The 10,885-nt window shown below is 37.1% G+C and overlaps 1 protein-coding gene across 1 annotated transcript in view; it reads left to right on the forward strand.

Moving 5' to 3' along the window:
* EPHA4 (EPH receptor A4) overlaps positions 1-3,730 on the forward strand; it is a 475,816-nt gene extending 472,086 nt beyond the window's left edge. The window contains exon 17 of the mRNA XM_079315657.1: positions 3,720-3,730. The gene's annotated coding sequence lies outside the window, so the exon portion shown is untranslated. The remainder of the gene's footprint in view (positions 1-3,719) is intronic.
* The last annotated feature ends 7,155 nt before the right edge of the window (positions 3,731-10,885 follow it).

Below are 10,885 nucleotides of genomic sequence, written 5' to 3' on the forward strand. Positions count from 1 at the left end.
CAGACAAATAAATGTAACAAAAAAGATTCAATCCATTTCAGAATTAATTTTTCCATTCTTACTCAACAGGCTTACATTGATAGCCTTGTGTGTATTTTTATTAGTTTACAGGCTGTAAACATTTCAGTGTGGAATGTCCTGAAGGAGAGTGTGTCTGCAAAGTTCTCTTTCTTTCTTTCTTTCCCTCTTTTTAAATGGAAGTTAATTAGACTTGATTTTAGTCCTTTCCTTCTTAAGATTCAAATCTGCTGGTTTTGTGTTGTAGCTTCTGGCTATGCTATGATCAAGTGTCACAAGAATACCGTAAAGTCCAGAAGTTGTTAATTTAAACAACTTCTTTCCTGCCCAACCCCACAACCACCATTTTTTCCATGTCAGTTTTGCACAGATTTTCAGCCACAGCATTCGTATAAAGTTGGCCTGCCAGGAAGGAAGGAAAAAAGGAATGAAGGAACCAAGGAACCCATTCCACCCTTTATAATAATAGAGAACATTCCTTCCTGGGCTGTAATAGAGATTCACAGTTACAGAATCCATTACATGTTCTTTGAGCCCTTATCACATTCCATGGATGTACCTGAGATCCATTTGGAAGTTAAATGCTAATGTGAAAAGAGAATTCTCACCATCTTTTTGCTCTGTCCCATCCAGCTCAGGATTGCTAAGGTTCTGCTGAGCAAGCAGCTCAAGCCAGCACCATCCATCACCTTCTAAAGCTGACATACTGATTCCATTGTTTCTTTCCTTTCCCATGAGCACAGTAAACTGGGCAATGACCAAATGAGCAATGAGGCATTGCAGCCCATGTAACAACCTGAAGTGTCTGCAGAATCAAGCTGGAGGTGCAGAGAAACAATTCCTAAAATTTCACTCAGTTATATAAAAATACAAGGGAAACTTCAGTCATGCAGCACAGTGAGTGTTACAGGATGGAGTGTGCACTGCAGAAAACACTCAGCTGCATGGCTTGGATTAATAAAATAATAACCCTCTGAGTTTGTGGATAATTGTCACTCTGCACATAATCCATGCCTCCAGTTTTAACAGATCAGCACCAAGTGAGCCAAGAGTCTCTTCAGTTCAACAATGACTGGCATACATCAGAGCTTTCTAGAAGCACAGATGTACACATCTTCCTCTCTTAGACAAACACAAGAACCTCACACTAAATGTCAAATAACTCTAGTCAAGTTATTCACACAAATATCACCAGTTGCATTCAGTTACCTTTAAGGCAATCTGTGCTCCCAAATAAAATCAGAAGACATTTTGAGAAATCAAGGCTAATTTTGAACAGTGGTGACACAATTATACCTGGCTATACCATGTTCTCAGACTTATTTTTCTCTATATTTTCTGGTGGTAATTGCTTGTCTAAGATTATTGATTCAGAAAGGCCTTCTCTGACCCTCACCGTAGAGTTTTTGCTGGCATAACTATTTTGTTAAATAGCCTGATTTATTCCCTTTTAGGTTTGGAAATTACTCCAATTTCAATATCTCATTATTACATGCAGTGATAACAGGGAAAAAGAAGACCTGAAAAAGTCTATCTTTGGTTTCACCTGGTCTTTCAAGGGTGTGACAAACACTAAACTCAAGCAGATATTCAGTTCCTGTGTACAGTGGAAAGGTTACTGAGCTTAGTACATTGACTTTCATGTGCTGCCAGCATATTCTGTGATATCTTGATTCACTGTATTAAGCACCACCTGGAATGATACTGAAATACAGCATTTCTAGAAGGTTGCCTGCAACATGAAGGTAAGTACTTTATTTGATAAGCATGCTTGTTTTCCTTCATGCAATGATTCACAGATATCCTGTCAGATCAGCCATTCTGTGTGGCTGCCTCTGCTCTCTTTGCCTTGATATCTGAGCATCTCCCAACATTACAGGAATTCTATTTAGAGTCTAAATGTAGATTTTGGGAAACTATGGACACCAGGCAGATCCATAACAATTATTAATGACAAAAGTTGTGGCAAAGATGCAAATTGAAATTTTCATCCTCAGGGAAATATTTCCTTACCAGTAATTTATTAGTAATATACCTCCAGAGGAAATGATTTAAATTGAAGAAAAAGATGCATAATATCTTAATGCATCACACCTCTTACATACTGTCTAATGTGATAAATAAAGATCCCTTTCTCAAGACTTGTTCTAAAAAAAGTTTAAACCAAACTGAAAATGTATTTGGACATGAACTCAAAAAATTTTTAATTTATTTTTCATCAGGGCTTGCCTGATGTCAGATAGTACAGTATTAAAATTATCTGTGTTTCTTCAAGGTGAAGTCTTGGATACTTTTTGCAAGGCCATCATTGTGCATCATAAATACCCACCCTGTGTATACCATGGCTGCATCTGCAAAGAAAGGCAAAGCCACCTTGGTGACTGCCACACAAAAATTATTTTTAGCAACTGCTGCTGAGCAGGTTTTGAGTTTCTGTAAGAAAATGAAGACCTGTGAGCAATCATTTGCATGATAAAGACACTCTCCAGAATCAGAGTGATGGAAAGCTCTGAGGTAGCCCCTGCACTGACAAAAGGGTTCCCTGCCCTCTATCACAAACACACCAAGAGCTGCATCTGAGCATCCACTCCTAGCTCCTTTAAAATTAAAACTACAAGCCCAGAGTTCAGGCCAAATACAGAAAATTTCACTGACATTTCTGCAGTGTTACAAACTTATGTTCTTTTTTGATGCCTCTTTTGATGAATACAAAGCAATCCCTCCAGTCATGGAGATGTAAAACCTCTTTAAAAGTGTGGGTTTATACGAGATTAAATTAATCTGCTGCTATTACTGACATGTTTCCAGTTTATTACAACATGGCTAATTTCCCTATGACAGACTGGAATGTTCTTTCCCACTTGGATGTTTCCTTCACAGCCACATTCTGAGGCATCAGTTTAGCTCTGACTCCAAAGGAAGAGAACCACCCACTGAATCAGCTCCTCTGGCATCCTGCAATTTCCTTAGAGAATCTCTTCAGCCTAAATTCTGGACATTTAATGTGAATATAACCCAAAACTAAATGTTTAAAAAAAAAAGTATATATGCATAACATAGACATAAACACTAAATATATGGGAAATGCATTGCTGCCACATGCAACTGGAGGCTATTACAGCTCTCTTTAGAAAAAACCCACATAATTTATAAAACATATAGGCTGCTTTCATGCTATTCCGTTTCCTTACCTCTAATAGAAAACCCCAAAGAAAGGAATTTATGCTCACAAAAAACACCAGCATCTCTTGTAAAAGATAAATGCCAAATTATAGTGAGTAGGAAAACATAGCACTGGTTGTTAGCCCACTGGATTTGTTTTGATTTTTTTTTTTTTTGTCTCTAGGTTTTCCTTTTTTTTTTTTTTTTTTATTTTTATTTTTTTAAATACTCTTATGTCTTTCCAGACCAGGAAAACCCAGGAACTGACCATGAAAAAAAATCCTTATGCATAGACAGGAAGAAGAGGTTTCAATTTGATGAAAATGTAAGTACATCTGTCAAAACTCATGGTGAATGAAGGCACCAGGAAGATATCTGCCAATGTCTCCTGTTGCCAGTTTAGAAGAATAAAATGAATTCCAGGTATCTTGTTTAAATATCTAGCAGCAGTTTTGTTTTGACAATTCAATATTGAAGGGAACAACTTGTTAGTTTAAACTGCCACCAAACTAGCAGGGCAAACAGGTTTTCAGTGGAAGTCACACCAGAAATTCAAAAAGAAATAATTGCAAGAAATATAATAGCTTTGAAAAACTATTTGAAAAGTACTATGTCAGTTCTAATAATCTTTTTTTTTCTTCTTAGCAGATGAGGAGCTTTGTAAGGTGACATTGATATTAGAAGAAATAGGGCTTCTCATAATAAAGCTACACAACAATATTGGCTCCATCCCTAAATATTTGTATAGAATTAAATAACATTCTCCTTCATTATTATACTCCTCAGGAGTCATTCATGATATACATAACAAATCAATAAATCAGTAGGAATGCCTGGCAGTGATAATAGGCTTTTATAAAGAACAAATACAAGGATTAAAATCCTAATTATAGGGGAAATAATGAAGGTGTATGATGGAACACTAGATTATATATTGCTAAAGGTGTCCCATTTAGTTCCTAGCCCTGCACTTTCATTCTCAGAAAGGAAATTTACCTTTAAAGCATCATATTTATCTGACAATGCTGAATGCATTATAATCCCAGCTAGGGCATTTAATGTCTTATACTCTTGACATTAAACTTGCTGACAGATTTACCTCTTCCTGCTGCAGCCATCTCACATGTTTGAGACACAAAGAAGCCAAACTTGGCTTTTCTGGCCAGCCAAGTGTCCCCACATTCAGAAAGGGTCAAGTTTCCTTGTCCAAGCTCTTATTCCAACTGCTCCTGGCTACACAGATTCCCAAATGCAGTTGGACAAAGAATTTGCTGCCTCTGTGGTGAGCACTGTGAAATGTCTGGTGGCACTCAGGGGGCAGAATGGGCTGGACTTCTTGAGGAAAGACAGTGGAGAACAGGACTGGGCTCAGGGGCTGCTTAAGGAGAAGGTTTACCAGAAATATTTCCTTCATTTCTGATCTCTCCTCATCTGAAGTCATTGATCTTACTGACACAAAATGCATGTGGGAGAGTTTGGTCAGATTGAAGAAAGAATACAAACCAAACCAAACAAACAAAAACAAACCAACAAACCTATAAAATCAAACCAACTAAACAAAAAAGATATGGATAAAAAATATGTAACCTAATATCTTCCACTAATTTATGTCCAAGCTTTAAGAAACAGTTTACCAAGCTCTTGGGAATGCTAAGAGTTCCAGATAAATGAGAAGCTCAGGATACAGCAAGCTTGTACCTCTCTAGAGAATATGTGGCATATCCTGGTTTTTGGAGGGATCATAGAAGATTTTTTTCCTAGGAAAGCCAAAGGAGAAAGACATTTCAGCTAATACTGAGGAATGATCTTATTATTATTTTTTTAATCGAGTCATACTTCCAAGCAGGTGGTACTGCATTTTAGCAGCTCCACTTCCCTGTTCTTAAAATAAGCAGATCAATTGAAAATGGCAGAGAGAACTTCAGAAGAATTGAGAACCACATGGAAATGTAGATCATACATTGCAATTGAGCTGAAGTTGAAAAAGGAAATGAAGATCACAGAGTTTTTAAAAAACTTATTTTTCTCCTATTTTATATAAAAATATTTTAGTGTCTTTTTCTAGAGAGGATTTAATTTCAACCTTTGATTTTTATTAAGGTTGGGAAGATGTGCTGATTATTTCATTTCTTGAACTGCAACAATTACTTTTAAATTATTTTGAGGAGAATTATAACATTTTTATGTCTCATTCAGGAAATCAAAATATATATTTAAAATTTCACAATCTCTAAAACAAAATTTTCCCTTCTGCTCTGGAGTGATACACAAGGAACAAGCAATACTGCAGTTTTACACATAAGATTTCTAACCTTAGAAGTTTTCAGGGTTTTTTTAGCTCATTGCTATTTATATGTACATATATTTATAATACATATATTTATTTTTGTGCATTTGCATTGTAATGCCGCCATTAAATATTTAGTTTTAGGCTCTCATTTCCACAGAATTTTGACTAAACCTTGTATTTTAAGTGAAATCTTATTAAACCTTAAGCTCACTAGTTGGTAAAGTATTCCTACAGCTTAAATAATGACATAGGGAGAAAGAAATTCGGAGGCAGAGATCAAGGAGAGGTAAAAAACCCTGCTACAGTAGAAAAGTGATGGCAACTGAATGAGGCAAGTGAATGAGGCATGGAAAGTGTTTTAGACAAAGCAGCAGTATGAACAAAATTCTGTTGGACTCTGGACAGAGACAGCAGGAATGAATGAGAAACAGTAGGTAGGTGCTAAATGGAGCTGGTTATAAATTCCCATCCTGCCAAAATGCATTTGCTGTACACAGTATTTTTCATTGATGTATGTTCTATTTTTGTTTTCCCAGTCACTTATTTCAGGATATTATTAAATGAAAAGACAAACAGCAGACAACTCTGAATTTGACCTTGAGAAGAAAGCAAATCCATGGATGTTACTAAAGCTGTGTTTTTTGATTTTGCTTTTGTTTTAAAAACCCCTGGGTTTTTTCATGGCTGAAAAAGCATGTGATACCATATGAAATGTGCTTGTTAAGCTCAAGATGATCTCACCAGTAGGGTTTTCAGCCATCCCCCTGAATTAAGACCTTCGAATTTTCCCTTATGCAAACCACCAGCATTTATTCCTCCTCTGTTCAGGTCCAGTGAGAATGAAAAATGGTTTTATTCAGCCTTCACTTCTCCCCACTTCAATTAGTAAATATCTCAACAAAATAGGACAGTGTACACAGTCACAGCTCTTCTCCACAACTAGACAAAAGCTCGTTAGAGTTTTTTATTTGGTGTGGGTTTTTTTAAAAGAAAAGCATAGGTTCCTAAACCTGTTGCCTGTCTGGAGAACCCAAATTAGTGAAGCCCTGATGCACTAAATTCCCCAAGCCTGATTACCTCAATCTGCCACAGCTAGGATGAAAAGAGCTCCTAATGTTTCCCCATAAGAGAGGAAGGAAAAGTGGTTCAGTTTCCTTGGATAAAAGCTGACACACAAGGTGAAAATGCATTGGTTTCAAAGTGGACCCCAAACTGTGCATCCCCATTGCTGAGCTGGACCCAAAGCCACCCAGCTGAGCCCAGCATGCCCATGGAGGTGTTGCTGGTCCTTGCAGCTCCCAGCACTGCTCACATCACACCTGCCCTGGCTGTGCTCTGCACTGCCTGACTCCAAACTGACCCTTTACTGCCAGCCCAGCTCTCATTGGGTGCTTCTTTCGAAAAGAAACTGCAATCCAGGAGGATTTGAGCTGTCCTGTAGATTCCACAGGACTGTGTCAATGTCTGTGGCTCACTGTGAGAATTCCCTCAGCAGGTAACTCCCCATTGCCACAGCAACTTCCAAAATCCCTTACAGCCCTTTGGAAGACATCATTTGGGCCATACAAGAGACTTTCCACTGCTGGCATTCTTTTTCTCCAGTACCTCTTCCTTTCAAAGCTTTTATAAAACAGAAATTACCTGGAAATATTCAGGAAGTGTGGTTTTACATCTCAATTCCTTTGATCAATTTTTAGGATGTCTCTCTTATTTACATCAACTCCTACTGTCCAAAATTGGTAAGCCCAATAGGGAAAAACATATATACATATAGAATGAGCCTATAGACCCACAGATATTAATATAATATAATGATATAATAATATTTTTATTGGTGTTTTTATAATTTGCTCAGATATATTTCAGTCATCACATTTTAGTGAAATGTACTTGCTCAGCATAACATATTCCTGGGGAATCACAAAATGGACAAAATGTGTGATTTTAGGTGGTGCTGCCTGCTCTCTGCTACTGTTACAGCTGGAGATGTTATTCCTGAAGGCTGCAGGGTTCCAGGCATAGACATAGGAAGTAGCTAACTTTTCTTTTTATAACTGCATAAATAGTTACAGACCACTCGACAACATTTAAAACTCCAGTTACATTCATTGCTCCATTTGTTCTACATTTTAAAGGACAACTCAAATTCCTTTTAGTTTAAAGGACAAAATATTTCCTTTTTAGTTTGTTTTGGATTATATAAGTGAAGCCAGCATGCCCCTCAGGGTGGTTATGTATCCCCAAACAATCCTGCCATTGAAGCTGACCACATTTGGATGGAAAGCATTCTTTGACTGCAATTTCCCTGTGGTGGTATTTCAGAGCATCCAGCCTCAATCTCCTTAGCTTTTTTCTTCAGGAAAAAAGAATATATTATCAGTGAAATATTATTGAACCTCAGTTATTCTAATTAGTTCAATCCTTATCAGTGTTATTAATTCAACAGTCAATGTAATTCATTCAATAACCTGAAGAAGCAAGTGTTAAAAGACTTGACAGATTACATTCAAATAACATATTTAAATTCAGTTTCTTGTTACAAAACAGGATTTTTTGAATAACAGGATCTTGAAATAATATTTCCAGAGAATGAAATTATTCTAATTTATAATGGACTCTAACCTTATTACAGTTACAGGCTCAATAAGCTGTTTATTTGATCAAGTAATCCTTTAGGCAGAACTATTCAAACTTTTATTTTTTTAATAGCTTTTGCTGTGGTAACATTTATGTTCACCCAGCATTTCTGAGGTTTTATATTTATTATACAGCTTTGACCATATTATCCTGCTTCTCCTTGTTGCAGTACATCAGAGCATATTTGTCTCTCTGTTTAATAAAGACACCTGTTGCATTTGCTGACTTGAAAAAACATGAAAATGATCCTTGGGTAGGTGTGGATCCCATTTTATCATTATCTGTAGAACATATCTTCAATAGCTGGGAATTAACAAACTATTTTTAACTGAGGGTGGATATACAGGTCTTTATTCTGAAAAACTGGCACATCTTTTCTTTTTAAGAAAAGCAATTCCCAGTCACAAGCTATCCCCTTAGGTCTTCAAATAAGGTAACCATTATTTATATTGGAATATTTATAATTTTTCATTTATGTAACCATATTCTATTCCATATACAATTGCATCACTTCAGAGCAAGACTTTGTCAACAATATCTGGATCTTTCTGTCTGTAACACAAGAGAAGACAATCTAGTTTTTCCAAAGAGAATGAAGTAAAAAAATGTTCTTATTGCTGAAGCTGACTGATCATTTTAGTGTTATAAACTGACTCTGTAAACTTTGTACTCAGTGCTAAAGTAAATTCTGAAAGAATACCCAGATTAAGCTGTGAGTCTTTCTGCATGAATTGGGATGGGGAATACCTTAGTAAATTTGAATTTTTATGGAAAGTTTTTGAGTTAGGAGATAGGAACAAGAACTGCAGAGGAATCACTGAAGCTACTTTGTACAAGATTGTCAGTATACAAGAGATTAGTGTACAACTTAGGGCACATAGATGAGCACTGCATTATTTCCTTCTCCTTCTCCCTCATCTATTTCAGGTAAACACGGGTCCAGGTAAACACTAGCCAAGAAGTGAAAAGGCACCCAACACTTGTGTGCCAGATGTGCCTTGGTATGGCAGGGCAATCTACCTGCAGAGTGTGCTTCATACCTTCTGCTTTACAGAGCATGGATGGAATAAATTATACAATGCTCTTGGTCTCATCTCAGAGAGTCATTAGCGTGAATAATTTTTTTTGCACAACATCAACACTTCAGAGTGGACCCCTGAGTCTCCTAACACAGGCATGAGTAAAAACTTCACTATGCCTTTAGATTTTTGCCAAAGTATTGTGATAGAAAGGGAAATGTCTATATCTAAAACACAGCTGGACTCCAAAGGCCTCTCAAACACTACTGGCTTGTAAGATTCCTAGGTAATCAATTAGACAGTCCAGTGTTTTTCTTGGAAGCTGTTTGGCCAGGAGGAATCAGGTGAGAGGAATTGTTTCACCTTTCCTGATGAAGGTCATTGACTATTGTCTGACAAGTCAGCAGTAATTAGACAAAAGTGCATTGCAAGCCTTAATAAATAAAGCTGTTGCTCTGCTCTGCAGAATTGTGTCTGGCACCCACAAGAAAACTGAGCTGAAATTAAGTCTCCATTCATTACAAAAATAGTCTCACAGTAATTCGGGGCTATGGACTGTCTGTTGTTTGTCAATGGTATTGAATGGTTTCTATCTGCTATAACAAATCACTCAACAGTAAAATAAATGGTAGTTGATTGTATGCCAATGGTATATTTAACAGTACTCTATTGTATTGAATGCTGCTGGAAATGTAACAGGTCTTGATAGGGGGAAAATACATGCTATTTTTAAAAATAAAATATTGATGTAATTGGCTTTCCCACCCACAGTGCTTCACAAGCCTTGAAGCAAGATTAGTTTAATAGTTCGTTAGAAAAGTTTGGGAGATTGGAGAAAAAGAATCTTGTTGACTCCAAGGCATTTTAAAAGTATGTAATTAAAAAGAACAACTATCACAGACCTCTTTACAATGAATTCTCAGATTTTCCTCTGCCTCCCCAACAGTTATAAAAAAATCAAGTAGCATCCTACAGTGCTAAAAGAAAGAATGGAATAGTAATGTTCCTCCTAATGAGCACTCTCCAGCAAAGAGGAGCAATCACAGAACTAAAGCTGTAATCATTCCTTACTGGCAGCCAGTTTTACTGCCTGACTGGCAGCAGGCAGGACCAAACAATGGAGGATGGTTTGCACTTACTGCAAACTTACCCTCAGAGGGTAGAATTTTCCCTGCTGTCTTCTCTGCTTGCTGTTCTGCATTTAGGTCTCATTAGGTCACAAGAATACTTTCTTCTTCTTCACTTTTCTTCCCTTCAATCCCAGCATTCTGGCTTTTTGTGAGCAGAGAGGTTGATAGTTGCTGCAAAGTCCCATCTGGTTCAGTCTGGACCAACAAAGGAAACTTGAAACTGCTTTTATTTTTGTGTCTACTAAAACTATCACTGTTTTCATTTTTAGAGCAGATGAACAGCACAGCTCTAAGACCACGATAAAAACTTTGCTTTGAGGATTCTCACTCATAATATTCTATGGCAAACGAGAAATTTGTGAGTATTTTCCTTGTACCTTCCCTTGCTGGCCCGTGAGGACACGTGTATTCCTCTGTCCAAGGGATACCTGGATGGTGGTCCAAAAACAAGAAAACCATTGACATGGACCACCATGCTACATTTACAGCAATAAAGGACAGCAAGTCTTCCTTCTTTGAAATGTGCTAATCAATGTTAGCTACCATACATCATAAAAACCTCAAGCAGGAGAAAGTGTTTTTTTCCCAGCAGGAAAAATAATAAAACCTAGCAGAACCAGTAACAATGG

The sequence above is a fragment of the Erithacus rubecula genome (genome assembly GCF_903797595.1).
Source record: "Erithacus rubecula genome assembly, chromosome: 11".
NCBI classification, from domain to species: Eukaryota; Metazoa; Chordata; class Aves; order Passeriformes; family Muscicapidae; genus Erithacus; species Erithacus rubecula.